This window comes from Hyperolius riggenbachi, chromosome 3, assembly GCF_040937935.1.
Source record: "Hyperolius riggenbachi isolate aHypRig1 chromosome 3, aHypRig1.pri, whole genome shotgun sequence".
NCBI lineage: Eukaryota > Metazoa > Chordata > Amphibia > Anura > Hyperoliidae > Hyperolius > Hyperolius riggenbachi.
The window spans coordinates 122032753-122059605 of NC_090648.1; the positions used below are offsets into that span (position 1 = coordinate 122032753).

A 26853-nucleotide genomic window follows, 5' to 3' on the forward strand; every position below is an offset into this window, starting at 1 on the left:
AACCTTTAAACAAGAAACATTTCTTTGTTACAGCTAATAGAAATCCTAAGATAAATCTGCACTGTTTCTACTTCCTGACTGATGGAAGCAGACATATTGTTAACAGGCTGTGCTTTCAAATGAGCTTATCTGCCATTGGCAGTCATGTGACCCAGGGTGATCACCACAACTAGTGATTAGACACAAATGAGGGGGACAGGCTAAAGTCTCTAAATACATACACAGGGTGCATTTCTCTAGGTTTTCCTTCTTTCCTGTGCAAGAGTCCTGGTCCACTTTAAAAGCCTTTGGCAGCCATGAGAATCCAAGTCATTTGTATCAGAGTACAATGTGTGTTGGTATGCTACATGTAAGGGCCAAAGAAGGAATGTGCCACCCCAGATGGGACTCGAACCCACAATCCCTGGCTTAGGAGGCCAGTGCCTTATCCATTAGGCCATTGGGGCATGCTGTAGAAGTGCAGCAAGTAGGCTTTTGCTCCACAGAGACTGCACAATGCCTCTTGCAGCAAATGAGTTGCAAATGGACGTACTTCTTTTCCTTGTGTTGTGCCATGGATTTTGCAGGTGATATAGCTCTTGCCAGCTTCCTCCACTGCTCTTCAACAAGCAAAAGCATTGGTCTCATTCTTTTTGGTCCTCACTCAAAACAAGCTTCCCTTGTTGGGCAATGACAGCTCCTGCGTGTAGCAGTGGCATACTGGCACCCTTTGGCTTGAATGTTTTGGGTCATAGGAGAAAGGTGATTAAAGGAAGCAAAAGGGCAACTATCTCTGCTCCAGGTGAGGCTCGAACTCACAACCTCAGCATTGCTCAACAGATACTGTCTTATAAGTACCACGCGCTAACCGATTGCGCCACTGGAGCTCCATTGCTGCTGTTGGGGAGGTGCCTTTATCACCAGGACACTTGGCCTGTGATGCGTAACTCGTTAAAATGAAGCACATGTCATAAATCATTATAAGACCAAGTCAATTGTTTGTTAAGAAGAAAACCGGTAGAAGACAGGGAGCGTTTGTCCAAATCAGCAAGCCAAGGTGACTATTAAGATCATCTCCATAGAGGTGAGTGGACTTCAATGGAGGCTTGACACAGACTAGGAGCACACAATCACACTTTTTTTGTGGTGGTGAGAGAATAGGCCATGAGAGCAGGCTTTGAAAGCCATGAATACCTCTGAAAAGGTGTGAGATCATTCTGGTCTGCTGCTAAATGTGCATGTTCCTACTGCATATAAGGCGATAATAAGGAAAAGCACACCTATCTCAAGTCATGTTTTATCCCCAGCAGGTGCCACTCCTCCAGAGTCGCAATGCAGTCGGCTGAGTTGGGCAGACTACACATGCAGGCATGATGCAGGGAATCCCTGGGGTATTTACTGGGCAAGGCGTATCTTACACACAGCACCCAAAATGACAGATTGAATTTATTATTATAGAAGATATAAATATATATGACAGCAGAGCCGGCCAATTGAGATGTTCACAATTGCGCGTTGCATCTAGCTTTGAAGTGGGTCCGTGAAAATCAGCAGGAAGTGCATTTTGAAGGTGGATTTGCTATGATTTTCCATAGTGTGGTGACATGATAGTGACTTTACATTTCTTTGACCTTTTGTAACGAGATGTGGGATACCCATTGAAAGCATTGTCGAATTTCAAGTGGACCTGAACTCAGAACGTCCTTTCTGCTCTAAAAGATACGCAACAGCATAACAACCTTTAAACAAGAAACATTTCTTTGTTACAGCTAATAGAAATCCTAAGATAAATCTGCACTGTTTCTACTTCCTGACTGATGGAAGCAGACATATTGTTAACAGCCTGTGCTTTCAAATAAGCTTATCTGCCATTGGCAGTCATGTGACCCAGGGTAATCACCACAACTAGTGATTAGACACAAATGAGGGGGACAGGCTAAAGTCTCTAAATACATACACAGGGTGCATTTCTTTATGTTCTCCTGCTTTCCTGTGCAAGAGTTCTGGTCCACGTTAAAAGCCTTTGGCAGCCATGAGAATCCAAGTCATTTGTATCAGAGTACAATGTGTGTTGGTATGCTACATGTAAGGGCCAAAGAAGGAATGTGGACTCGAACCCACAATCCCTGGCTTAGGAGGCCAGTGCCTTATCCATTAGGCCACTGGGGCATGCTGTAGAAGTGCAGCAAGTAGGCTTTTGCTCCACACAGACTGCACAATGCCTCTTGCAGCAAATGAGTTGCAAATGGACGTACTTCTTTTCCTTGTGTTGTGCCATGGATTTTGCAGGTGATATAGCTCTTGCCAGCTTCCTCCACTGCTCTTCAACAAGCAAAAGCATTGGTCTCATTCTTTTTGGTCCTCACTCAAAACAAGCTTCCCTTGTTGGGCAATGACAGCTCCTGCGTGTAGCAGTGGCATACTGGCACCCTTTGGCTTGAATGTTTTGGGTCATAGGAGAAAGGTGATTAAAGGAAGCAAAAGGGCAACTATCTCTGCTCCAGGTGAGGCTCAAACTCACAACCTCAGCATTGCTCAACAGATACTGTCTTATAAGTACCGCGCGCTAACCGATTGCGCCACTGGAGCTCCGTTGCTGCTGTTGGGGAGGTGCCTTTATCACCAGGACACTTGGCCTGTGATGCGTAACTCGTTAAAATGAAGCACATGTCATAAATCATTATAAGACCAAGTCAATTGTTTGTTAAGAAGAAAACCGGTAGAAGACAGGGAGCGTTTGTCCAAATCAGCAAGCCAAGGTGACTATTAAGATCATCTCCATAGAGGTGAGTGGACTTCAATGGAGGCTTGACACAGACTAGGAGCACACAATCACACTTTTTTTGTGGTGGTGAGAGAATAGGCCATGAGAGCAGGCTTTGAAAGCCATGAATACCTCTGAAAAGGTGTGAGATCATTCTGGTCTGCTGCTAAATGTGCATGTTCCTACTGCATATAAGGCGATAATAAGGAAAAGCACACCTATCTCAAGTCATGTTTTATCCCCAGCAGGTGCCACTCCTCCAGAGTCGCAATGCAGTCGGCTGAGTTGGGCAGACTACACATGCAGGCATGATGCAGGGAATCCCTGGGGTATTTACTGGGCAAGGCGTATCTTACACACAGCACCCAAAATGACAGATTGAATTTATTATTATAGAAGATATAAATATATATGACAGCAGAGCCGGCCAATTGAGATGTTCACAATTGCGCGTTGCATCTAGCTTTGAAGTGGGTCCGTGAAAATCAGCAGGAAGTGCATTTTGAAGGTGGATTTGCTATGATTTTCCATAGTGTGGTGACATGATAGTGACTTTACATTTCTTTGACCTTTTGTAACGAGATGTGGGATACCCATTGAAAGCCTTGTCGAATTTCAAGTGGACCTGAACTCAGAACGTCCTTTCTGCTCTAAAAGATACGCAACAGCATAACAACCTTTAAACAAGAAACATTTCTTTGTTACAGCTAATAGAAATCCTAAGATAAATCTGCACTGTTTCTACTTCCTGACTGATGGAAGCAGACATATTGTTAACAGGCTGTGCTTTCAAATGAGCTTATCTGCCATTGGCAGTCATGTGACCCAGGGTGATCACCACAACTAGTGATTAGACACAAATGAGGGGGACAGGCTAAAGTCTCTAAATACATACACAGGGTGCATTTCTCTAGGTTTTCCTTCTTTCCTGTGCAAGAGTTCTGGTCCACTTTAAAAGCCTTTGGCAGCCATGAGAATCCAAGTCATTTGTATCAGAGTACAATGTGTGTTGGTATGCTACATGTAAGGGCCAAAGAAGGAATGTGCCACCCCAGATGGGACTCGAACCCACAATCCCTGGCTTAGGAGGCCAGTGCCTTATCCATTAGGCCACTGGGGCATGCTGTAGAAGTGCAGCAAGTAGGCTTTTGCTCCACAGAGACTGCACAATGCCTCTTGCAGCAAATGAGTTGCAAATGGACGTACTTCTTTTCCTTGTGTTTTGCCATGGATTTTGCAGGTGATATAGCTCTTGCCAGCTTCCTGCACTGCTCTTCAACAAGCAAAAGCATTGGTCTCATTCTTTTTGGTCCTCACTCAAAACAAGCTTCCCTTGTTGGGCAATGACAGCTCCTGCGTGTAGCAGTGGCATACTGGCACCCTTTGGCTTGAATGTTTTGGGTCATAGGAGAAAGGTGATTAAAGGAAGCAAAAGGGCAACTATCTCTGCTCCAGGTGAGGCTCGAACTCACAACCTCGGCATTGCTCAACAGATACTGTCTTATAAGTACCACGCGCTAACCGATTGCGCCACTGGAGCTCCGTTGCTGCTGTTGGGGAGGTGCCTTTATCACCAGGACACTTGGCCTGTGATGCGTAACTCGTTAAAATGAAGCACATGTCATAAATCATTATAAGACCAAGTCAATTGTTTGTTAAGAAGAAAACCGGTAGAAGACAGGGAGCGTTTGTCCAAATCAGCAAGCCAAGGTGACTATTAAGATCATCTCCATAGAGGTTAGTGGACTTCAATGGAGGCTTGACACAGACTAAGAGCACACAATCACACTTTTTTTGTGGTGGTGAGAGAATAGGCCATGAGAGCAGGCTTTGAAAGCCATGAATACCTCTGAAAAGGTGTGAGATCATTCTGGTCTGCTGCTAAATGTGCATGTTCCTACTGCATATAAGGCGATAATAAGGAAAAGAACACCTATCTCAAGTCATGTTTTATCCCCAGCAGGTGCCACTCCTCCAGAGTCGCAATGCAGTCGGCTGAGTTGGGCAGACTACACATGCAGGCATGATGCAGGGAATCCCTGGGGTATTTACTGGGCAAGGCGTATCTTACACACAGCACCCAAAATGACAGATTGAATTTATTATTATAGAAGATATAAATATATATGACAGCAGAGCCGGCCAATTGAGATGTTCACAATTGCGCGTTGCATCTAGCTTTGAAGTGGGTCCGTGAAAATCAGCAGGAAGTGCATTTTGAAGGTGGATTTGCTATGATTTTCCATAGTGTGGTGACATGATAGTGACTTTACATTTCTTTGACCTTTTGTAACGAGATGTGGGATACCCATTGAAAGCCTTGTCGAATTTCAAGTGGACCTGAACTCAGAACGTCCTTTCTGCTCTAAAAGATACGCAACAGCATAACAACCTTTAAACAAGAAACATTTCTTTGTTACAGCTAATAGAAATCCTAAGATAAATCTGCACTGTTTCTACTTCCTGACTGATGGAAGCAGACATATTGTTAACAGGCTGTGCTTTCAAATGAGCTTATCTGCCATTGGCAGTCATGTGACCCAGGGTGATCACCACAACTAGTGATTAGACACAAATGAGGGGGACAGGCTAAAGTCTCTAAATACATAGAGACTTTACATAGATACCTCTGTTAAGGGTGCATTTCTCTATGTTCTCCTTCTTTCCTGTGCAAGAGTTCTGGTCCACTTTAAAAGCCTTTGGCAGCCATGAGAATCCAAGTCATTTGTATCAGAGTACAATGTGTGTTGGTATGCTACATGTAAGGGCCAAAGAAGGAATGTGCCACCCCAGATGGGACTCGAACCCACAATCCCTGGCTTAGGAGGCCAGTGCCTTATCCATTAGGCCACTGGGGCATGCTGTAGAAGTGCAGCAAGTAGGCTTTTGCTCCACAGAGACTGCACAATGCCTCTTGCAGCAAATGAGTTGCAAATGGATGTACTTCTTTTCCTTGTGTTGTGCCATGGATTTTGCAGGTGATATAGCTCTTGCCAGCTTCCTCCACTGCTCTTCAACAAGCAAAAGCATTGGTCTCATTCTTTTTGGTCCTCACTCAAAACAAGCTTCCCTTGTTGGGCAATGACAGCTCCTGCGTGTAGCAGTGGCATACTGGCACCCTTTGGCTTGAATGTTTTGGGTCATAGGAGAAAGGTGATTAAAGGAAGCAAAAGGGCAACTATCTCTGCTCCAGGTGAGGCTCGAACTCACAACCTCGGCATTGCTCAACAGATACTGTCTTATAAGTACCGCGCGCTAACCGATTGCGCCACTGGAGCTCCGTTGCTGCTGTTGGGGAGGTGCCTTTATCACCAGGACACTTGGCCTGTGATGCGTAACTCGTTAAAATGAAGCACATGTCATAAATCATTATAAGACCAAGTCAATTGTTTGTTAAGAAGAAAACCGGTAGAAGACAGGGAGCGTTTGTCCAAATCAGCAAGCCAAGGTGACTATTAAGATCATCTCCATAGAGGTGAGTGGACTTCAATGGAGGCTTGACACAGACTAGGAGCACACAATCACACTTTTTTTGTGGTGGTGAGAGAATAGGCCATGAGAGCTGGCTTTGAAAGCCATGAATACCTCTGAAAAGGTGTGAGATCATTCTGGTCTGCTGCTAAATGTGCATGTTCCTACTGCATATAAGGCGATAATAAGGAAAAGAACACCTATCTCAAGTCATGTTTTATCCCCAGCAGGTGCCACTCCTCCAGAGTCGCAATGCAGTCGGCTGTGTTGGGCAGACTACACATGCAGGCATGATGCAGGGAATCCCTGGGGTATTTACTGGGCAAGGCGTATCTTACACACAGCACCCAAAATGACAGATTGAATTTATTATTATAGAAGATATAGATATATATGACAGCAGAGCCGGCCAATTGAGATGTTCACAATTGCGCATTGCATCTAGCTTTGAAGTGGGTCCGTGAAAATCAGCAGGAAGTGCATTTTGAAGGTGGATTTGCTATGATTTTCCATAGTGTGGTGACATGATAGTGACTTTACATTTCTTTGACCTTTTGTAACGAGATGTGGGATACCCATTGAAAGCCTTGTCGAATTTCAAGTGGACCTGAACTCAGAACGTCCTTTCTGCTCTAAAAGATACGCAACAGCAAAACAACCTTTAAACAAGAAACATTTCTTTGTTACAGCTAATAGAAATCCTAAGATAAATCTGCACTGTTTCTACTTCCTGACTGATGGAAGCAGACATATTGTTAACAGCCTGTGCTTTCAAATGAGCTTATCTGCCATTGGCAGTCATGTGACCCAGGGTGATCACCACAACTAGTGATTAGACACAAATGAGGGGGACAGGCTAAAGTCTCTAAATACATACACAGGGTGCATTTCTCTATGTTTTCCATCTTTCCTGTGCAAGAGTTCTGGTCCACTTTAAAAGCCTTTGGCAGCCATGAGAATCCAAGTCATTTGTATCAGAGTACAATGTGTGTTGGTATGCTACATGTAAGGGCCAAAGAAGGAATGTGCCACCCCAGATGGGACTCGAACCCACAATCCCTGGCTTAGGAGGCCAGTGCCTTATCCATTAGGCCACTGGGGCATGCTGTAGAAGTGCAGCAAGTAGGCTTTTGCTCCACAGAGACTGCACAATGCCTCTTGCAGCAAATGAGTTGCAAATGGACGTACTTCTTTTCCTTGTGTTGTGCCATGGATTTTGCAGGTGATATAGCTCTTGCCAGCTTCCTCCACTGCTCTTCAACAAGCAAAAGCATTGGTCTCATTCTTTTTGGTCCTCACTCAAAACAAGCTTCCCTTGTTGGGCAATGACAGTTCCTGCGTGTAGCAGTGGCATACTGGCACCCTTTGGCTTGAATGTTTTGGGTCATAGGAGAAAGGTGATTAAAGGAAGCAAAAGGGCAACTATCTCTGCTCCAGGTGAGGCTCGAACTCACAACCTCGGCATTGCTCAACAGATACTGTCTTATAAGTACCGCGCGCTAACCGATTGCGCCACTGGAGCTCCGTTGCTGCTGTTGGGGAGGTGCCTTTATCACCAGGACACTTGGCCTGTGATGCGTAACTCGTTAAAATGAAGCACATGTCATAAATCATTATAAGACCAAGTCAATTGTTTGTTAAGAAGAAAACCGGTAGAAGACAGGGAGCGTTTGTCCAAATCAGCAAGCCAAGGTGACTATTAAGATCATCTCCATAGAGGTGAGTGGACTTCAATGGAGGCTTGACACAGACTAGGAGCACACAATCACACTTTTTTTGTGGTGGTGAGAGAATAGGCCATGAGAGCAGGCTTTGAAAGCCATGAATACCTCTGAAAAGGTGTGAGATCATTCTGGTCTGCTGCTAAATGTGCATGTTCCTACTGCATATAAGGCGATAATAAGGAAAAGCACACCTATCTCAAGTCATGTTTTATCCCCAGCAGGTGCCACTCCTCCAGAGTCGCAATGCAGTCGGCTGAGTTGGGCAGACTACACATGCAGGCATGATGCAGGGAATCCCTGGGGTATTTACTGGACAAGGCGTATCTTACACACAGCACCCAAAATGACAGATTGAATTTATTATTATAGAAGATATAAATATATATGACAGCAGAGCCGGCCAATTGAGATGTTCACAATTGCGCGTTGCATCTAGCTTTGAAGTGGGTCCGTGAAAATCAGCAGGAAGTGCATTTTGAAGGTGGATTTGCTATGATTTTCCATAGTGTGGTGACATGATAGTGACTTTACATTTCTTTGACCTTTTGTAACGAGATGTGGGATACCCATTGAAAGCATTGTCGAATTTCAAGTGGACCTGAACTCAGAACGTCCTTTCTGCTCTAAAAGATACGCAACAGCATAACAACCTTTAAACAAGAAACATTTCTTTGTTACAGCTAATAGAAATCCTAAGATAAATCTGCACTGTTTCTACTTCCTGACTGATGGAAGCAGACATATTGTTAACAGCCTGTGCTTTCAAATAAGCTTATCTGCCATTGGCAGTCATGTGACCCAGGGTAATCACCACAACTAGTGATTAGACACAAATGAGGGGGACAGGCTAAAGTCTCTAAATACATACACAGGGTGCATTTCTCTATGTTCTCCTTCTTTCCTGTGCAAGAGTTCTGGTCCACGTTAAAAGCCTTTGGCAGCCATGAGAATCCAAGTCATTTGTATCAGAGTACAATGTGTGTTGGTATGCTACATGTAAGGGCCAAAGAAGGAATGTGCCACCCCAGATGGGACTCGAACCCACAATCCCTGGCTTAGGAGGCCAGTGCCTTATCCATTAGGCCACTGGGGCATGCTGTAGAAGTGCAGCAAGTAGGCTTTTGCTCCACAGAGACTGCACAATGCCGCTTGCAGCAAATGAGTTGCAAATGGACGTACTTCTTTTCCTTGTGTTGTGCCATGGATTTTGCAGGTGATATAGCTCTTGCCAGCTTCCTCCACTGCTCTTCAACAAGCAAAAGCATTGGTCTCATTCTTTTTGGTCCTCACTCAAAACAAGCTTCCCTTGTTGGGCAATGACAGCTCCTGCGTGTAGCAGTGGCATACTGGCACCCTTTGGCTTGAATGTTTTGGGTCATAGGAGAAAGGTGATTAAAGGAAGCAAAAGGGCAACTATCTCTGCTCCAGGTGAGGCTCGAACTCACAACCTCGGCATTGCTCAACAGATACTGTCTTATAAGTACCGCGCGCTAACCGATTGCGCCACTGGAGCTCCGTTGCTGCTGTTGGGGAGGTGCCTTTATCACCAGGACACTTGGCCTGTGATGTGTAACTCGTTAAAATGAAGCACATGTCATAAATCATTATAAGACCAAGTCAATTGTTTGTTAAGAAGAAAACCGGTAGAAGACAGGGAGCGTTTGTCCAAATCAGCAAGCCAAGGTGACTATTAAGATCATCTCCATAGAGGTGAGTGGACTTCAATGGAGGCTTGACACAGACTAGGAGCACACAATCACACTTTTTTTGTGGTGGTGAGAGAATAGGCCATGAGAGCAGGCTTTGAAAGCCATGAATACCTCTGAAAAGGTGTGAGATCATTCTGGTCTGCTGCTAAATGTGCATGTTCCTACTGCATATAAGGCGATAATAAGGAAAAGCACACCTATCTCAAGTCATGTTTTATCCCCAGCAGGTGCCACTCCTCCAGAGTCGCAATGCAGTCGGCTGAGTTGGGCAGACTACACATGCAGGCATGATGCAGGGAATCCCTGGGGTATTTACTGGGCAAGGCGTATCTTACACACAGCACCCAAAATGACAGATTGAATTTATTATTATAGAAGATATAAATATATATGACAGCAGAGCCGGCCAATTGAGATGTTCACAATTGCGCGTTGCATCTAGCTTTGAAGTGGGTCCGTGAAAATCAGCAGGAAGTGCATTTTGAAGGTGGATTTGCTATGATTTTCCATAGTGTGGTGACATGATAGTGACTTTACATTTCTTTGACCTTTTGTAACGAGATGTGGGATACCCATTGAAAGCCTTGTCGAATTTCAAGTGGACCTGAACTCAGAACGTCCTTTCTGCTCTAAAAGATACGCAACAGCATAACAACCTTTAAACAAGAAACATTTCTTTGTTACAGCTAATAGAAATCCTAAGATAAATCTGCACTGTTTCTACTTCCTGACTGATGGAAGCAGACATATTGTTAACAGGCTGTGCTTTCAAATGAGCTTATCTGCCATTGGCAGTCATGTGACCCAGGGTGATCACCACAACTAGTGATTAGACACAAATGAGGGGGACAGGCTAAAGTCTCTAAATACATACACAGGGTGCATTTCTCTAGGTTTTCCTTCTTTCCTGTGCAAGAGTCCTGGTCCACTTTAAAAGCCTTTGGCAGCCATGAGAATCCAAGTCATTTGTATCAGAGTACAATGTGTGTTGGTATGCTACATGTAAGGGCCAAAGAAGGAATGTGCCACCCCAGATGGGACTCGAACCCACAATCCCTGGCTTAGGAGGCCAGTGCCTTATCCATTAGGCCATTGGGGCATGCTGTAGAAGTGCAGCAAGTAGGCTTTTGCTCCACAGAGACTGCACAATGCCTCTTGCAGCAAATGAGTTGCAAATGGACGTACTTCTTTTCCTTGTGTTGTGCCATGGATTTTGCAGGTGATATAGCTCTTGCCAGCTTCCTCCACTGCTCTTCAACAAGCAAAAGCATTGGTCTCATTCTTTTTGGTCCTCACTCAAAACAAGCTTCCCTTGTTGGGCAATGACAGCTCCTGCGTGTAGCAGTGGCATACTGGCACCCTTTGGCTTGAATGTTTTGGGTCATAGGAGAAAGGTGATTAAAGGAAGCAAAAGGGCAACTATCTCTGCTCCAGGTGAGGCTCGAACTCACAACCTCAGCATTGCTCAACAGATACTGTCTTATAAGTACCACGCGCTAACCGATTGCGCCACTGGAGCTCCATTGCTGCTGTTGGGGAGGTGCCTTTATCACCAGGACACTTGGCCTGTGATGCGTAACTCGTTAAAATGAAGCACATGTCATAAATCATTATAAGACCAAGTCAATTGTTTGTTAAGAAGAAAACCGGTAGAAGACAGGGAGCGTTTGTCCAAATCAGCAAGCCAAGGTGACTATTAAGATCATCTCCATAGAGGTGAGTGGACTTCAATGGAGGCTTGACACAGACTAGGAGCACACAATCACACTTTTTTTGTGGTGGTGAGAGAATAGGCCATGAGAGCAGGCTTTGAAAGCCATGAATACCTCTGAAAAGGTGTGAGATCATTCTGGTCTGCTGCTAAATGTGCATGTTCCTACTGCATATAAGGCGATAATAAGGAAAAGCACACCTATCTCAAGTCATGTTTTATCCCCAGCAGGTGCCACTCCTCCAGAGTCGCAATGCAGTCGGCTGAGTTGGGCAGACTACACATGCAGGCATGATGCAGGGAATCCCTGGGGTATTTACTGGGCAAGGCGTATCTTACACACAGCACCCAAAATGACAGATTGAATTTATTATTATAGAAGATATAAATATATATGACAGCAGAGCCGGCCAATTGAGATGTTCACAATTGCGCGTTGCATCTAGCTTTGAAGTGGGTCCGTGAAAATCAGCAGGAAGTGCATTTTGAAGGTGGATTTGCTATGATTTTCCATAGTGTGGTGACATGATAGTGACTTTACATTTCTTTGACCTTTTGTAACGAGATGTGGGATACCCATTGAAAGCATTGTCGAATTTCAAGTGGACCTGAACTCAGAACGTCCTTTCTGCTCTAAAAGATACGCAACAGCATAACAACCTTTAAACAAGAAACATTTCTTTGTTACAGCTAATAGAAATCCTAAGATAAATCTGCACTGTTTCTACTTCCTGACTGATGGAAGCAGACATATTGTTAACAGCCTGTGCTTTCAAATAAGCTTATCTGCCATTGGCAGTCATGTGACCCAGGGTAATCACCACAACTAGTGATTAGACACAAATGAGGGGGACAGGCTAAAGTCTCTAAATACATACACAGGGTGCATTTCTTTATGTTCTCCTGCTTTCCTGTGCAAGAGTTCTGGTCCACGTTAAAAGCCTTTGGCAGCCATGAGAATCCAAGTCATTTGTATCAGAGTACAATGTGTGTTGGTATGCTACATGTAAGGGCCAAAGAAGGAATGTGGACTCGAACCCACAATCCCTGGCTTAGGAGGCCAGTGCCTTATCCATTAGGCCACTGGGGCATGCTGTAGAAGTGCAGCAAGTAGGCTTTTGCTCCACACAGACTGCACAATGCCTCTTGCAGCAAATGAGTTGCAAATGGACGTACTTCTTTTCCTTGTGTTGTGCCATGGATTTTGCAGGTGATATAGCTCTTGCCAGCTTCCTCCACTGCTCTTCAACAAGCAAAAGCATTGGTCTCATTCTTTTTGGTCCTCACTCAAAACAAGCTTCCCTTGTTGGGCAATGACAGCTCCTGCGTGTAGCAGTGGCATACTGGCACCCTTTGGCTTGAATGTTTTGGGTCATAGGAGAAAGGTGATTAAAGGAAGCAAAAGGGCAACTATCTCTGCTCCAGGTGAGGCTCAAACTCACAACCTCAGCATTGCTCAACAGATACTGTCTTATAAGTACCGCGCGCTAACCGATTGCGCCACTGGAGCTCCGTTGCTGCTGTTGGGGAGGTGCCTTTATCACCAGGACACTTGGCCTGTGATGCGTAACTCGTTAAAATGAAGCACATGTCATAAATCATTATAAGACCAAGTCAATTGTTTGTTAAGAAGAAAACCGGTAGAAGACAGGGAGCGTTTGTCCAAATCAGCAAGCCAAGGTGACTATTAAGATCATCTCCATAGAGGTGAGTGGACTTCAATGGAGGCTTGACACAGACTAGGAGCACACAATCACACTTTTTTTGTGGTGGTGAGAGAATAGGCCATGAGAGCAGGCTTTGAAAGCCATGAATACCTCTGAAAAGGTGTGAGATCATTCTGGTCTGCTGCTAAATGTGCATGTTCCTACTGCATATAAGGCGATAATAAGGAAAAGCACACCTATCTCAAGTCATGTTTTATCCCCAGCAGGTGCCACTCCTCCAGAGTCGCAATGCAGTCGGCTGAGTTGGGCAGACTACACATGCAGGCATGATGCAGGGAATCCCTGGGGTATTTACTGGGCAAGGCGTATCTTACACACAGCACCCAAAATGACAGATTGAATTTATTATTATAGAAGATATAAATATATATGACAGCAGAGCCGGCCAATTGAGATGTTCACAATTGCGCGTTGCATCTAGCTTTGAAGTGGGTCCGTGAAAATCAGCAGGAAGTGCATTTTGAAGGTGGATTTGCTATGATTTTCCATAGTGTGGTGACATGATAGTGACTTTACATTTCTTTGACCTTTTGTAACGAGATGTGGGATACCCATTGAAAGCCTTGTCGAATTTCAAGTGGACCTGAACTCAGAACGTCCTTTCTGCTCTAAAAGATACGCAACAGCATAACAACCTTTAAACAAGAAACATTTCTTTGTTACAGCTAATAGAAATCCTAAGATAAATCTGCACTGTTTCTACTTCCTGACTGATGGAAGCAGACATATTGTTAACAGGCTGTGCTTTCAAATGAGCTTATCTGCCATTGGCAGTCATGTGACCCAGGGTGATCACCACAACTAGTGATTAGACACAAATGAGGGGGACAGGCTAAAGTCTCTAAATACATACACAGGGTGCATTTCTCTAGGTTTTCCTTCTTTCCTGTGCAAGAGTTCTGGTCCACTTTAAAAGCCTTTGGCAGCCATGAGAATCCAAGTCATTTGTATCAGAGTACAATGTGTGTTGGTATGCTACATGTAAGGGCCAAAGAAGGAATGTGCCACCCCAGATGGGACTCGAACCCACAATCCCTGGCTTAGGAGGCCAGTGCCTTATCCATTAGGCCACTGGGGCATGCTGTAGAAGTGCAGCAAGTAGGCTTTTGCTCCACAGAGACTGCACAATGCCTCTTGCAGCAAATGAGTTGCAAATGGACGTACTTCTTTTCCTTGTGTTTTGCCATGGATTTTGCAGGTGATATAGCTCTTGCCAGCTTCCTGCACTGCTCTTCAACAAGCAAAAGCATTGGTCTCATTCTTTTTGGTCCTCACTCAAAACAAGCTTCCCTTGTTGGGCAATGACAGCTCCTGCGTGTAGCAGTGGCATACTGGCACCCTTTGGCTTGAATGTTTTGGGTCATAGGAGAAAGGTGATTAAAGGAAGCAAAAGGGCAACTATCTCTGCTCCAGGTGAGGCTCGAACTCACAACCTCGGCATTGCTCAACAGATACTGTCTTATAAGTACCACGCGCTAACCGATTGCGCCACTGGAGCTCCGTTGCTGCTGTTGGGGAGGTGCCTTTATCACCAGGACACTTGGCCTGTGATGCGTAACTCGTTAAAATGAAGCACATGTCATAAATCATTATAAGACCAAGTCAATTGTTTGTTAAGAAGAAAACCGGTAGAAGACAGGGAGCGTTTGTCCAAATCAGCAAGCCAAGGTGACTATTAAGATCATCTCCATAGAGGTTAGTGGACTTCAATGGAGGCTTGACACAGACTAAGAGCACACAATCACACTTTTTTTGTGGTGGTGAGAGAATAGGCCATGAGAGCAGGCTTTGAAAGCCATGAATACCTCTGAAAAGGTGTGAGATCATTCTGGTCTGCTGCTAAATGTGCATGTTCCTACTGCATATAAGGCGATAATAAGGAAAAGAACACCTATCTCAAGTCATGTTTTATCCCCAGCAGGTGCCACTCCTCCAGAGTCGCAATGCAGTCGGCTGAGTTGGGCAGACTACACATGCAGGCATGATGCAGGGAATCCCTGGGGTATTTACTGGGCAAGGCGTATCTTACACACAGCACCCAAAATGACAGATTGAATTTATTATTATAGAAGATATAAATATATATGACAGCAGAGCCGGCCAATTGAGATGTTCACAATTGCGCGTTGCATCTAGCTTTGAAGTGGGTCCGTGAAAATCAGCAGGAAGTGCATTTTGAAGGTGGATTTGCTATGATTTTCCATAGTGTGGTGACATGATAGTGACTTTACATTTCTTTGACCTTTTGTAACGAGATGTGGGATACCCATTGAAAGCCTTGTCGAATTTCAAGTGGACCTGAACTCAGAACGTCCTTTCTGCTCTAAAAGATACGCAACAGCATAACAACCTTTAAACAAGAAACATTTCTTTGTTACAGCTAATAGAAATCCTAAGATAAATCTGCACTGTTTCTACTTCCTGACTGATGGAAGCAGACATATTGTTAACAGGCTGTGCTTTCAAATGAGCTTATCTGCCATTGGCAGTCATGTGACCCAGGGTGATCACCACAACTAGTGATTAGACACAAATGAGGGGGACAGGCTAAAGTCTCTAAATACATAGAGACTTTACATAGATACCTCTGTTAAGGGTGCATTTCTCTATGTTCTCCTTCTTTCCTGTGCAAGAGTTCTGGTCCACTTTAAAAGCCTTTGGCAGCCATGAGAATCCAAGTCATTTGTATCAGAGTACAATGTGTGTTGGTATGCTACATGTAAGGGCCAAAGAAGGAATGTGCCACCCCAGATGGGACTCGAACCCACAATCCCTGGCTTAGGAGGCCAGTGCCTTATCCATTAGGCCACTGGGGCATGCTGTAGAAGTGCAGCAAGTAGGCTTTTGCTCCACAGAGACTGCACAATGCCTCTTGCAGCAAATGAGTTGCAAATGGACGTACTTCTTTTCCTTGTGTTGTGCCATGGATTTTGCAGGTGATATAGCTCTTGCCAGCTTCCTCCACTGCTCTTCAACAAGCAAAAGCATTGGTCTCATTCTTTTTGGTCCTCACTCAAAACAAGCTTCCCTTGTTGGGCAATGACAGCTCCTGCGTGTAGCAGTGGCATACTGGCACCCTTTGGCTTGAATGTTTTGGGTCATAGGAGAAAGGTGATTAAAGGAAGCAAAAGGGCAACTATCTCTGCTCCAGGTGAGGCTCGAACTCACAACCTCGGCATTGCTCAACAGATACTGTCTTATAAGTACCGCACGCTAACCGATTGCGCCACTGGAGCTCCGTTGCTGCTGTTGGGGAGGTGCCTTTATCACCAGGACACCTGGCCTGTGATGCGTAACTCGTTAAAATGAAGCACATGTCATAAATCATTATAAGACCAAGTCAATTGTTTGTTAAGAAGAAAACCGGTAGAAGACAGGGAGCGTTTGTCCAAATCAGCAAGCCAAGGTGACTATTAAGATCATCTCCATAGAGGTGAGTGGACTTCAATGGAGGCTTGACACAGACTAGGAGCACACAATCACACTTTTTTTGTGGTGGTGAGAGAATAGGCCATGAGAGCAGGCTTTGAAAGCCATGAATACCTCTGAAAAGGTGTGAGATCATTCTGGTCTGCTGCTAAATGTGCATGTTCCTACTGCATATAAGGCGATAATAAGGAAAAGCACACCTATCTCAAGTCATGTTTTATCCCCAGCAGGTGCCACTCCTCCAGAGTCGCAATGCAGTCGGCTGAGTTGGGCAGACTACACATGCAGGCATGATGCAGGGAATCCCTGGGGTATTTACTGGGCAAGGCGTATCTTACACACAGCACCCAAAATGACAGATTGAATTTATTATTATAGAAGATATAAATATATATGACAGCAGAGCCGGCCAATTGAGATGTTCACAATTGCGCGTTGCATCTAGCTTTGAAGTGGGTCCGTGAAAATCAGCAGGAAGTGCATTTTGAAGGTGGATTTGCTATGATTTTCCATAGTGTGGTGACATGATAGTGACTTTACATTTCTTTGACCTTTTGTAACGAGATGTGGGATACCCATTGAAAGCCTTGTCGAATTTCAAGTGGACCTGAACTCAGAACGTCCTTTCTGCTCTAAAAGATACGCAACAGCTTAACAACCTTTAAACAAGAAACATTTCTTTGTTACAGCTAATAGAAATCCTAAGATAAATCTGCACTGTTTCTACTTCCTGACTGATGGAAGCAGACATATTGTTAACAGCCTGTGCTTTCAAATGAGCTTATCTGCCATTGGCAGTCATGTGACCCAGGGTGATCACCACAACTAGTGATTAGACACAAATGAGGGGGACAGGCTAAAGTCTCTAAATACATACACAGGGTGCATTTCTCTATGTTCTCCTTCTTTCCTGTGCAAGAGTTCTGGTCCACTTTAAAAGCCTTTGGCAGCCATGAGAATCCAAGTCATTTGTATCAGAGTACAATGTGAGTTGGTATGCTACATGTAAGGGCCAAAGAAGGAATGTGCCACCCCAGATGGGACTCGAACCCACAATCCCTGGCTTAGGAGGCCAGTGCCTTATCCATTAGGCCACTGGGGCATGCTGTAGAAGTGCAGCAAGTAGGCTTTTGCTCCACAGAGACTGCACAATGCCTCTTGCAGCAAATGAGTTGCAAATGGATGTACTTCTTTTCCTTGTGTTGTGCCATGGATTTTGCAGGTGATATAGCTCTTGCCAGCTTCCTCCACTGCTCTTCAACAAGCAAAAGCATTGGTCTCATTCTTTTTGGTCCTCACTCAAAACAAGCTTCCCTTGTTGGGCAATGACAGCTCCTGCGTGTAGCAGTGGCATACTGGCACCCTTTGGCTTGAATGTTTTGGGTCATAGGAGAAAGGTGATTAAAGGAAGCAAAAGGGCAACTATCTCTGCTCCAGGTGAGGCTCAAACTCACAACCTCAGCATTGCTCAACAGATACTGTCTTATAAGTACCGCGCGCTAACTGATTGCGCCACTGGAGCTCCGTTGCTGCTGTTGGGGAGGTGCCTTTATCACCAGGACACTTGGCCTGTGATGCGTAACTCGTTAAAATGAAGCACATGTCATAAATCATTATAAGACCAAGTCAATTGTTTGTTAAGAAGAAAACCGGTAGAAGACAGGGAGCGTTTGTCCAAATCAGCAAGCCAAGGTGACTATTAAGATCATCTCCATAGAGGTGAGTGGACTTCAATGGAGGCTTGACACAGACTAAGAGCACACAATCACACTTTTTTTGTGGTGGTGAGAGAATAGGCCATGAGAGCAGGCTTTGAAAGCCATGAATTCCTCTGAAAAGGTGTGAGATCATTCTGGTCTGCTGCTAAATGTGCATGTTCCTACTGCATATAAGGCGATAATAAGGAAAAGAACACCTATCTCAAGTCATGTTTTATCCCCAGCAGGTGCCACTCCTCCAGAGTCGCAATGCAGTCGGCTGAGTTGGGCAGACTACACATGCAGGCATGATGCAGGGAATCCCTGGGGTATTTACTGGGCAAGGCGTATCTTACACACAGCACCCAAAATGACAGATTGAATTTATTATTATAGAAGATATAAATATATATGACAGCAGAGCCGGCCAATTGAGATGTTCACAATTGCGCGTTGCATCTAGCTTTGAAGTGGGTCCGTGAAAATCAGCAGGAAGTGCATTTTGAAGGTGGATTTGCTATGATTTTCCATAGTGTGGTGACATGATAGTGACTTTACATTTCTTTGACCTTTTGTAACGAGATGTGGGATACCCATTGAAAGCATTGTCGAATTTCAAGTGGACCTGAACTCAGAACGTCCTTTCTGCTCTAAAAGATACGCAACAGCATAACAACCTTTAAACAAGAAACATTTCTTTGTTACAGCTAATAGAAATCCTAAGATAAATCTGCACTGTTTCTACTTCCTGACTGATGGAAGCAGACATATTGTTAACAGCCTGTGCTTTCAAATAAGCTTATCTGCCATTGGCAGTCATGTGACCCAGGGTAATCACCACAACTAGTGATTAGACACAAATGAGGGGGACAGGCTAAAGTCTCTAAATACATACACAGGGTGCATTTCTTTATGTTCTCCTGCTTTCCTGTGCAAGAGTTCTGGTCCACGTTAAAAGCCTTTGGCAGCCATGAGAATCCAAGTCATTTGTATCAGAGTACAATGTGTGTTGGTATGCTACATGTAAGGGCCAAAGAAGGAATGTGGACTCGAACCCACAATCCCTGGCTTAGGAGGCCAGTGCCTTATCCATTAGGCCACTGGGGCATGCTGTAGAAGTGCAGCAAGTAGGCTTTTGCTCCACACAGACTGCACAATGCCTCTTGCAGCAAATGAGTTGCAAATGGACGTACTTCTTTTCCTTGTGTTGTGCCATGGATTTTGCAGGTGATATAGCTCTTGCCAGCTTCCTCCACTGCTCTACAACAAGCAAAAGCATTGGTCTCATTCTTTTTGGTCCTCACTCAAAACAAGCTTCCCTTGTTGGGCAATGACAGCTCCTGCGTGTAGCAGTGGCATACTGGCACCCTTTGGCTTGAATGTTTTGGGTCATAGGAGAAAGGTGATTAAAGGAAGCAAAAGGGCAACTATCTCTGCTCCAGGTGAGGCTCGAACTCACAACCTCAGCATTGCTCAACAGATACTGTCTTATAAGTACCGCGCGCTAACCGATTGCGCCACTGGAGCTCCGTTGCTGCTGTTGGGGAGGTGCCTTTATCACCAGGACACTTGGCCTGTGATGCGTAACTCGTTAAAATGAAGCACATGTCATAAATCATTATAAGACCAAGTCAATTGTTTGTTAAGAAGAAAACCGGTAGAAGACAGGGAGCGTTTGTCCAAATCAGCAAGCCAAGGTGACTATTAAGATCATCTCCATAGAGGTGAGTGGACTTCAATGGAGGCTTGACACAGACTAGGAGCACACAATCACACTTTTTTTGTGGTGGTGAGAGAATAGGCCATGAGAGCAGGCTTTGAAAGCCATGAATACCTCTGAAAAGGTGTGAGATCATTCTGGTCTGCTGCTAAATGTGCATGTTCCTACTGCATATAAGGCGATAATAAGGAAAAGCACACCTATCTCAAGTCATGTTTTATCCCCAGCAGGTGCCACTCCTCCAGAGTCGCAATGCAGTCGGCTGAGTTGGGCAGACTACACATGCAGGCATGATGCAGGGAATCCCTGGGGTATTTACTGGGCAAGGCGTATCTTACACACAGCACCCAAAATGACAGATTGAATTTATTATTATAGAAGATATAAATATATATGACAGCAGAGCCGGCCAATTGAGATGTTCACAATTGCGCGTTGCATCTAGCTTTGAAGTGGGTCCGTGAAAATCAGCAGGAAGTGCATTTTGAAGGTGGATTTGCTATGATTTTCCATAGTGTGGTGACATGATAGTGACTTTACATTTCTTTGACCTTTTGTAACGAGATGTGGGATACCCATTGAAAGCCTTGTCGAATTTCAAGTGGACCTGAACTCAGAACGTCCTTTCTGCTCTAAAAGATACGCAACAGCATAACAACCTTTAAACAAGAAACATTTCTTTGTTACAGCTAATAGAAATCCTAAGATAAATCTGCACTGTTTCTACTTCCTGACTGATGGAAGCAGACATATTGTTAACAGGCTGTGCTTTCAAATGAGCTTATCTGCCATTGGCAGTCATGTGACCCAGGGTGATCACCACAACTAGTGATTAGACACAAATGAGGGGGACAGGCTAAAGTCTCTAAATACATACACAGGGTGCATTTCTCTAGGTTTTCCTTCTTTCCTGTGCAAGAGTTCTGGTCCACTTTAAAAGCCTTTGGCAGCCATGAGAATCCAAGTCATTTGTATCAGAGTACAATGTGTGTTGGTATGCTACATGTAAGGGCCAAAGAAGGAATGTGCCACCCCAGATGGGACTCGAACCCACAATCCCTGGCTTAGGAGGCCAGTGCCTTATCCATTAGGCCACTGGGGCATGCTGTAGAAGTGCAGCAAGTAGGCTTTTGCTCCACAGAGACTGCACAATGCCTCTTGCAGCAAATGAGTTGCAAATGGACGTACTTCTTTTCCTTGTGTTTTGCCATGGATTTTGCAGGTGATATAGCTCTTGCCAGCTTCCTGCACTGCTCTTCAACAAGCAAAAGCATTGGTCTCATTCTTTTTGGTCCTCACTCAAAACAAGCTTCCCTTGTTGGGCAATGACAGCTCCTGCGTGTAGCAGTGGCATACTGGCACCCTTTGGCTTGAATGTTTTGGGTCATAGGAGAAAGGTGATTAAAGGAAGCAAAAGGGCAACTATCTCTGCTCCAGGTGAGGCTCGAACTCACAACCTCGGCATTGCTCAACAGATACTGTCTTATAAGTACCACGCGCTAACCGATTGCGCCACTGGAGCTCCGTTGCTGCTGTTGGGGAGGTGCCTTTATCACCAGGACACTTGGCCTGTGATGCGTAACTCGTTAAAATGAAGCACATGTCATAAATCATTATAAGACCAAGTCAATTGTTTGTTAAGAAGAAAACCGGTAGAAGACAGGGAGCGTTTGTCCAAATCAGCAAGCCAAGGTGACTATTAAGATCATCTCCATAGAGGTGAGTGGACTTCAATGGAGGCTTGACACAGACTAAGAGCACACAATCACACTTTTTTTGTGGTGGTGAGAGAATAGGCCATGAGAGCAGGCTTTGAAAGCCATGAATACCTCTGAAAAGGTGTGAGATCATTCTGGTCTGCTGCTAAATGTGCATGTTCCTACTGCATATAAGGCGATAATAAGGAAAAGAACACCTATCTCAAGTCATGTTTTATCCCCAGCAGGTGCCACTCCTCCAGAGTCGCAATGCAGTCGGCTGAGTTGGGCAGACTACACATGCAGGCATGATGCAGGGAATCCCTGGGGTATTTACTGGGCAAGGCGTATCTTACACACAGCACCCAAAATGACAGATTGAATTTATTATTATAGAAGATATAAATATATATGACAGCAGAGCCGGCCAATTGAGATGTTCACAATTGCGCGTTGCATCTAGCTTTGAAGTGGGTCCGTGAAAATCAGCAGGAAGTGCATTTTGAAGGTGGATTTGCTATGATTTTCCATAGTGTGGTGACATGATAGTGACTTTACATTTCTTTGACCTTTTGTAACGAGATGTGGGATACCCATTGAAAGCCTTGTCGAATTTCAAGTGGACCTGAACTCAGAACGTCCTTTCTGCTCTAAAAGATACGCAACAGCATAACAACCTTTAAACAAGAAACATTTCTTTGTTACAGCTAATAGAAATCCTAAGATAAATCTGCACTGTTTCTACTTCCTGACTGATGGAAGCAGACATATTGTTAACAGGCTGTGCTTTCAAATGAGCTTATCTGCCATTGGCAGTCATGTGACCCAGGGTGATCACCACAACTAGTGATTAGACACAAATGAGGGGGACAGGCTAAAGTCTCTAAATACATAGAGACTTTACATAGATACCTCTGTTAAGGGTGCATTTCTCTATGTTCTCCTTCTTTCCTGTGCAAGAGTTCTGGTCCACTTTAAAAGCCTTTGGCAGCCATGAGAATCCAAGTCATTTGTATCAGAGTACAATGTGTGTTGGTATGCTACATGTAAGGGCCAAAGAAGGAATGTGCCACCCCAGATGGGACTCGAACCCACAATCCCTGGCTTAGGAGGCCAGTGCCTTATCCATTAGGCCACTGGGGCATGCTGTAGAAGTGCAGCAAGTAGGCTTTTGCTCCACAGAGACTGCACAATGCCTCTTGCAGCAAATGAGTTGCAAATGGACGTACTTCTTTTCCTTGTGTTGTGCCATGGATTTTGCAGGTGATATAGCTCTTGCCAGCTTCCTCCACTGCTCTTCAACAAGCAAAAGCATTGGTCTCATTCTTTTTGGTCCTCACTCAAAACAAGCTTCCCTTGTTGGGCAATGACAGCTCCTGCGTGTAGCAGTGGCATACTGGCACCCTTTGGCTTGAATGTTTTGGGTCATAGGAGAAAGGTGATTAAAGGAAGCAAAAGGGCAACTATCTCTGCTCCAGGTGAGGCTCGAACTCACAACCTCGGCATTGCTCAACAGATACTGTCTTATAAGTACCGCACGCTAACCGATTGCGCCACTGGAGCTCCGTTGCTGCTGTTGGGGAGGTGCCTTTATCACCAGGACACCTGGCCTGTGATGCGTAACTCGTTAAAATGAAGCACATGTCATAAATCATTATAAGACCAAGTCAATTGTTTGTTAAGAAGAAAACCGGTAGAAGACAGGGAGCGTTTGTCCAAATCAGCAAGCCAAGGTGACTATTAAGATCATCTCCATAGAGGTGAGTGGACTTCAATGGAGGCTTGACACAGACTAGGAGCACACAATCACACTTTTTTTGTGGTGGTGAGAGAATAGGCCATGAGAGCAGGCTTTGAAAGCCATGAATACCTCTGAAAAGGTGTGAGATCATTCTGGTCTGCTGCTAAATGTGCATGTTCCTACTGCATATAAGGCGATAATAAGGAAAAGCACACCTATCTCAAGTCATGTTTTATCCCCAGCAGGTGCCACTCCTCCAGAGTCGCAATGCAGTCGGCTGAGTTGGGCAGACTACACATGCAGGCATGATGCAGGGAATCCCTGGGGTATTTACTGGGCAAGGCGTATCTTACACACAGCACCCAAAATGACAGATTGAATTTATTATTATAGAAGATATAAATATATATGACAGCAGAGCCGGCCAATTGAGATGTTCACAATTGCGCGTTGCATCTAGCTTTGAAGTGGGTCCGTGAAAATCAGCAGGAAGTGCATTTTGAAGGTGGATTTGCTATGATTTTCCATAGTGTGGTGACATGATAGTGACTTTACATTTCTTTGACCTTTTGTAACGAGATGTGGGATACCCATTGAAAGCCTTGTCGAATTTCAAGTGGACCTGAACTCAGAACGTCCTTTCTGCTCTAAAAGATACGCAACAGCTTAACAACCTTTAAACAAGAAACATTTCTTTGTTACAGCTAATAGAAATCCTAAGATAAATCTGCACTGTTTCTACTTCCTGACTGATGGAAGCAGACATATTGTTAACAGCCTGTGCTTTCAAATGAGCTTATCTGCCATTGGCAGTCATGTGACCCAGGGTGATCACCACAACTAGTGATTAGACACAAATGAGGGGGACAGGCTAAAGTCTCTAAATACATACACAGGGTGCATTTCTCTATGTTCTCCTTCTTTCCTGTGCAAGAGTTCTGGTCCACTTTAAAAGCCTTTGGCAGCCATGAGAATCCAAGTCATTTGTATCAGAGTACAATGTGAGTTGGTATGCTACATGTAAGGGCCAAAGAAGGAATGTGCCACCCCAGATGGGACTCGAACCCACAATCCCTGGCTTAGGAGGCCAGTGCCTTATCCATTAGGCCACTGGGGCATGCTGTAGAAGTGCAGCAAGTAGGCTTTTGCTCCACAGAGACTGCACAATGCCTCTTGCAGCAAATGAGTTGCAAATGGATGTACTTCTTTTCCTTGTGTTGTGCCATGGATTTTGCAGGTGATATAGCTCTTGCCAGCTTCCTCCACTGCTCTTCAACAAGCAAAAGCATTGGTCTCATTCTTTTTGGTCCTCACTCAAAACAAGCTTCCCTTGTTGGGCAATGACAGCTCCTGCGTGTAGCAGTGGCATACTGGCACCCTTTGGCTTGAATGTTTTGGGTCATAGGAGAAAGGTGATTAAAGGAAGCAAAAGGGCAACTATCTCTGCTCCAGGTGAGGCTCAAACTCACAACCTCAGCATTGCTCAACAGATACTGTCTTATAAGTACCGCGCGCTAACTGATTGCGCCACTGGAGCTCCGTTGCTGCTGTTGGGGAGGTGCCTTTATCACCAGGACACTTGGCCTGTGATGCGTAACTCGTTAAAATGAAGCACATGTCATAAATCATTATAAGACCAAGTCAATTGTTTGTTAAGAAGAAAACCGGTAGAAGACAGGGAGCGTTTGTCCAAATCAGCAAGCCAAGGTGACTATTAAGATCATCTCCATAGAGGTGAGTGGACTTCAATGGAGGCTTGACACAGACTAAGAGCACACAATCACACTTTTTTTGTGGTGGTGAGAGAATAGGCCATGAGAGCAGGCTTTGAAAGCCATGAATTCCTCTGAAAAGGTGTGAGATCATTCTGGTCTGCTGCTAAATGTGCATGTTCCTACTGCATATAAGGCGATAATAAGGAAAAGAACACCTATCTCAAGTCATGTTTTATCCCCAGCAGGTGCCACTCCTCCAGAGTCGCAATGCAGTCGGCTGAGTTGGGCAGACTACACATGCAGGCATGATGCAGGGAATCCCTGGGGTATTTACTGGGCAAGGCGTATCTTACACACAGCACCCAAAATGACAGATTGAATTTATTATTATAGAAGATATAAATATATATGACAGCAGAGCCGGCCAATTGAGATGTTCACAATTGCGCGTTGCATCTAGCTTTGAAGTGGGTCCGTGAAAATCAGCAGGAAGTGCATTTTGAAGGTGGATTTGCTATGATTTTCCATAGTGTGGTGACATGATAGTGACTTTACATTTCTTTGACCTTTTGTAACGAGATGTGGGATACCCATTGAAAGCCTTGTCGAATTTCAAGTGGACCTGAACTCAGAACGTCCTTTCTGCTCTAAAAGATACGCAACAGCATAACAACCTTTAAACAAGAAACATTTCTTTGTTACAGCTAATAGAAATCCTAAGATAAATCTGCACTGTTTCTACTTCCTGACTGATGGAAGCAGACATATTGTTAACAGCCTGTGCTTTCAAATGAGCTTATCTGCCATTGCCAGTCATGTGACCCAGGGTGATCACCACAACTAGTGATTAGACACAAATGAGGGGGACAGGCTAAAGTCTCTAAATACATACACAGGGTGCATTTCTCTATGTTTTCCTTCTTTCCTGTGCAAGAGTTCTGGTCCACTTTAAAAGCCTTTGGCAGCCATGAGAATCCAAGTCATTTGTATCAGAGTACAATGTGAGTTGGTATGCTACATGTACGGGCCAAAGAAGGAATGTGCCACCCCAGATGGGACTCGAACCCACAATCCCTGGCTTAGGAGGCCAGTGCCTTATCCATTAGGCCACTGGGGCATGCTGTAGAAGTGCAGCAAGTAGGCTTTTGCTCCACAGAGACTGCACAATGCCTCTTGCAGCAAATGAGTTGCAAATGGATGTACTTCTTTTCCTTGTGTTGTGCCATGGATTTTGCAGGTGATATAGCTCTTGCCAGCTTCCTCCACTGCTCTTCAACAAGCAAAAGCATTGGTCTCATTCTTTTTGGTCCTCACTCAAAACAAGCTTCCCTTGTTGGGCAATGACAGCTCCTGCGTGTAGCAGTGGCATACTGGCACCATTTGGCTTGAATGTTTTGGGTCATAGGAGAAAGGTGATTAAAGGAAGCAAAAGGGCAACTATCTCTGCTCCAGGTGAGGCTCAAACTCACAACCTCAGCATTGCTCAACAGATACTGTCTTATAAGTACCGCGCGCTAACTGATTGCGCCACTGGAGCTCCGTTGCTGCTGTTGGGGAGGTGCCTTTATCACCAGGACACTTGGCCTGTGATGCGTAACTCATTAAAATGAAGCACATGTCATAAATCATTATAAGACCAAGTCAATTGTTTGTTAAGAAGAAAACCGGTAGAAGACAGGGAGCGTTTGTCCAAATCAGCAAGCCAAGGTGACTATTAAGATCATCTCCATAGAGGTGAGTGGACTTCAATGGAGGCTTGACACAGACTA

At 44.6% G+C, this 26853-nt stretch overlaps 29 non-coding genes across 29 annotated transcripts; all 29 read right to left on the reverse strand.

Moving 5' to 3' along the window:
• Positions 1-373: 373 nt before the first annotated feature.
• TRNAR-CCU (transfer RNA arginine (anticodon CCU)) lies at positions 374-446 on the reverse strand. The gene has a single exon. It is a non-coding gene; the product is annotated as a tRNA-Arg (tRNA).
• A 327-nt stretch (positions 447-773) lies between these two features.
• Positions 774-866, reverse strand: TRNAI-UAU (transfer RNA isoleucine (anticodon UAU)). Its single transcript is given in 2 exon segments — positions 774-809; positions 829-866. It is a non-coding gene; the product is annotated as a tRNA-Ile (tRNA).
• Positions 867-2475: 1609 nt separating this feature from the next.
• TRNAI-UAU (transfer RNA isoleucine (anticodon UAU)) lies at positions 2476-2568 on the reverse strand. The gene is given in 2 exon segments: positions 2476-2511; positions 2531-2568. It is a non-coding gene; the product is annotated as a tRNA-Ile (tRNA).
• Positions 2569-3790: 1222 nt separating this feature from the next.
• Positions 3791-3863, reverse strand: TRNAR-CCU (transfer RNA arginine (anticodon CCU)). The gene has a single exon. It is a non-coding gene; the product is annotated as a tRNA-Arg (tRNA).
• Positions 3864-4190: 327 nt separating this feature from the next.
• TRNAI-UAU (transfer RNA isoleucine (anticodon UAU)) lies at positions 4191-4283 on the reverse strand. Its single transcript is given in 2 exon segments — positions 4191-4226; positions 4246-4283. It is a non-coding gene; the product is annotated as a tRNA-Ile (tRNA).
• Positions 4284-5528: 1245 nt separating this feature from the next.
• TRNAR-CCU (transfer RNA arginine (anticodon CCU)) lies at positions 5529-5601 on the reverse strand. The gene has a single exon. It is a non-coding gene; the product is annotated as a tRNA-Arg (tRNA).
• Positions 5602-5928: 327 nt separating this feature from the next.
• On the reverse strand, positions 5929-6021 carry TRNAI-UAU (transfer RNA isoleucine (anticodon UAU)). The gene is given in 2 exon segments: positions 5929-5964; positions 5984-6021. It is a non-coding gene; the product is annotated as a tRNA-Ile (tRNA).
• Positions 6022-7243: 1222 nt separating this feature from the next.
• On the reverse strand, positions 7244-7316 carry TRNAR-CCU (transfer RNA arginine (anticodon CCU)). The gene has a single exon. It is a non-coding gene; the product is annotated as a tRNA-Arg (tRNA).
• A 327-nt stretch (positions 7317-7643) lies between these two features.
• Positions 7644-7736, reverse strand: TRNAI-UAU (transfer RNA isoleucine (anticodon UAU)). Its single transcript is given in 2 exon segments — positions 7644-7679; positions 7699-7736. It is a non-coding gene; the product is annotated as a tRNA-Ile (tRNA).
• Positions 7737-8958: 1222 nt separating this feature from the next.
• TRNAR-CCU (transfer RNA arginine (anticodon CCU)) lies at positions 8959-9031 on the reverse strand. The gene has a single exon. It is a non-coding gene; the product is annotated as a tRNA-Arg (tRNA).
• A 327-nt stretch (positions 9032-9358) lies between these two features.
• TRNAI-UAU (transfer RNA isoleucine (anticodon UAU)) lies at positions 9359-9451 on the reverse strand. The gene is given in 2 exon segments: positions 9359-9394; positions 9414-9451. It is a non-coding gene; the product is annotated as a tRNA-Ile (tRNA).
• A 1222-nt stretch (positions 9452-10673) lies between these two features.
• TRNAR-CCU (transfer RNA arginine (anticodon CCU)) lies at positions 10674-10746 on the reverse strand. The gene has a single exon. It is a non-coding gene; the product is annotated as a tRNA-Arg (tRNA).
• A 327-nt stretch (positions 10747-11073) lies between these two features.
• TRNAI-UAU (transfer RNA isoleucine (anticodon UAU)) lies at positions 11074-11166 on the reverse strand. The gene is given in 2 exon segments: positions 11074-11109; positions 11129-11166. It is a non-coding gene; the product is annotated as a tRNA-Ile (tRNA).
• Positions 11167-12775: 1609 nt separating this feature from the next.
• On the reverse strand, positions 12776-12868 carry TRNAI-UAU (transfer RNA isoleucine (anticodon UAU)). The gene is given in 2 exon segments: positions 12776-12811; positions 12831-12868. It is a non-coding gene; the product is annotated as a tRNA-Ile (tRNA).
• A 1222-nt stretch (positions 12869-14090) lies between these two features.
• Positions 14091-14163, reverse strand: TRNAR-CCU (transfer RNA arginine (anticodon CCU)). The gene has a single exon. It is a non-coding gene; the product is annotated as a tRNA-Arg (tRNA).
• Positions 14164-14490: 327 nt separating this feature from the next.
• On the reverse strand, positions 14491-14583 carry TRNAI-UAU (transfer RNA isoleucine (anticodon UAU)). Its single transcript is given in 2 exon segments — positions 14491-14526; positions 14546-14583. It is a non-coding gene; the product is annotated as a tRNA-Ile (tRNA).
• Positions 14584-15828: 1245 nt separating this feature from the next.
• Positions 15829-15901, reverse strand: TRNAR-CCU (transfer RNA arginine (anticodon CCU)). Its single transcript has one exon. It is a non-coding gene; the product is annotated as a tRNA-Arg (tRNA).
• Positions 15902-16228: 327 nt separating this feature from the next.
• Positions 16229-16321, reverse strand: TRNAI-UAU (transfer RNA isoleucine (anticodon UAU)). Its single transcript is given in 2 exon segments — positions 16229-16264; positions 16284-16321. It is a non-coding gene; the product is annotated as a tRNA-Ile (tRNA).
• A 1222-nt stretch (positions 16322-17543) lies between these two features.
• On the reverse strand, positions 17544-17616 carry TRNAR-CCU (transfer RNA arginine (anticodon CCU)). Its single transcript has one exon. It is a non-coding gene; the product is annotated as a tRNA-Arg (tRNA).
• A 327-nt stretch (positions 17617-17943) lies between these two features.
• TRNAI-UAU (transfer RNA isoleucine (anticodon UAU)) lies at positions 17944-18036 on the reverse strand. Its single transcript is given in 2 exon segments — positions 17944-17979; positions 17999-18036. It is a non-coding gene; the product is annotated as a tRNA-Ile (tRNA).
• A 1609-nt stretch (positions 18037-19645) lies between these two features.
• TRNAI-UAU (transfer RNA isoleucine (anticodon UAU)) lies at positions 19646-19738 on the reverse strand. The gene is given in 2 exon segments: positions 19646-19681; positions 19701-19738. It is a non-coding gene; the product is annotated as a tRNA-Ile (tRNA).
• A 1222-nt stretch (positions 19739-20960) lies between these two features.
• TRNAR-CCU (transfer RNA arginine (anticodon CCU)) lies at positions 20961-21033 on the reverse strand. The gene has a single exon. It is a non-coding gene; the product is annotated as a tRNA-Arg (tRNA).
• Positions 21034-21360: 327 nt separating this feature from the next.
• Positions 21361-21453, reverse strand: TRNAI-UAU (transfer RNA isoleucine (anticodon UAU)). Its single transcript is given in 2 exon segments — positions 21361-21396; positions 21416-21453. It is a non-coding gene; the product is annotated as a tRNA-Ile (tRNA).
• Positions 21454-22698: 1245 nt separating this feature from the next.
• TRNAR-CCU (transfer RNA arginine (anticodon CCU)) lies at positions 22699-22771 on the reverse strand. Its single transcript has one exon. It is a non-coding gene; the product is annotated as a tRNA-Arg (tRNA).
• Positions 22772-23098: 327 nt separating this feature from the next.
• Positions 23099-23191, reverse strand: TRNAI-UAU (transfer RNA isoleucine (anticodon UAU)). Its single transcript is given in 2 exon segments — positions 23099-23134; positions 23154-23191. It is a non-coding gene; the product is annotated as a tRNA-Ile (tRNA).
• Positions 23192-24413: 1222 nt separating this feature from the next.
• TRNAR-CCU (transfer RNA arginine (anticodon CCU)) lies at positions 24414-24486 on the reverse strand. The gene has a single exon. It is a non-coding gene; the product is annotated as a tRNA-Arg (tRNA).
• A 327-nt stretch (positions 24487-24813) lies between these two features.
• On the reverse strand, positions 24814-24906 carry TRNAI-UAU (transfer RNA isoleucine (anticodon UAU)). Its single transcript is given in 2 exon segments — positions 24814-24849; positions 24869-24906. It is a non-coding gene; the product is annotated as a tRNA-Ile (tRNA).
• Positions 24907-26128: 1222 nt separating this feature from the next.
• Positions 26129-26201, reverse strand: TRNAR-CCU (transfer RNA arginine (anticodon CCU)). The gene has a single exon. It is a non-coding gene; the product is annotated as a tRNA-Arg (tRNA).
• Positions 26202-26528: 327 nt separating this feature from the next.
• On the reverse strand, positions 26529-26621 carry TRNAI-UAU (transfer RNA isoleucine (anticodon UAU)). Its single transcript is given in 2 exon segments — positions 26529-26564; positions 26584-26621. It is a non-coding gene; the product is annotated as a tRNA-Ile (tRNA).
• Positions 26622-26853: the final 232 nt, after the last annotated feature.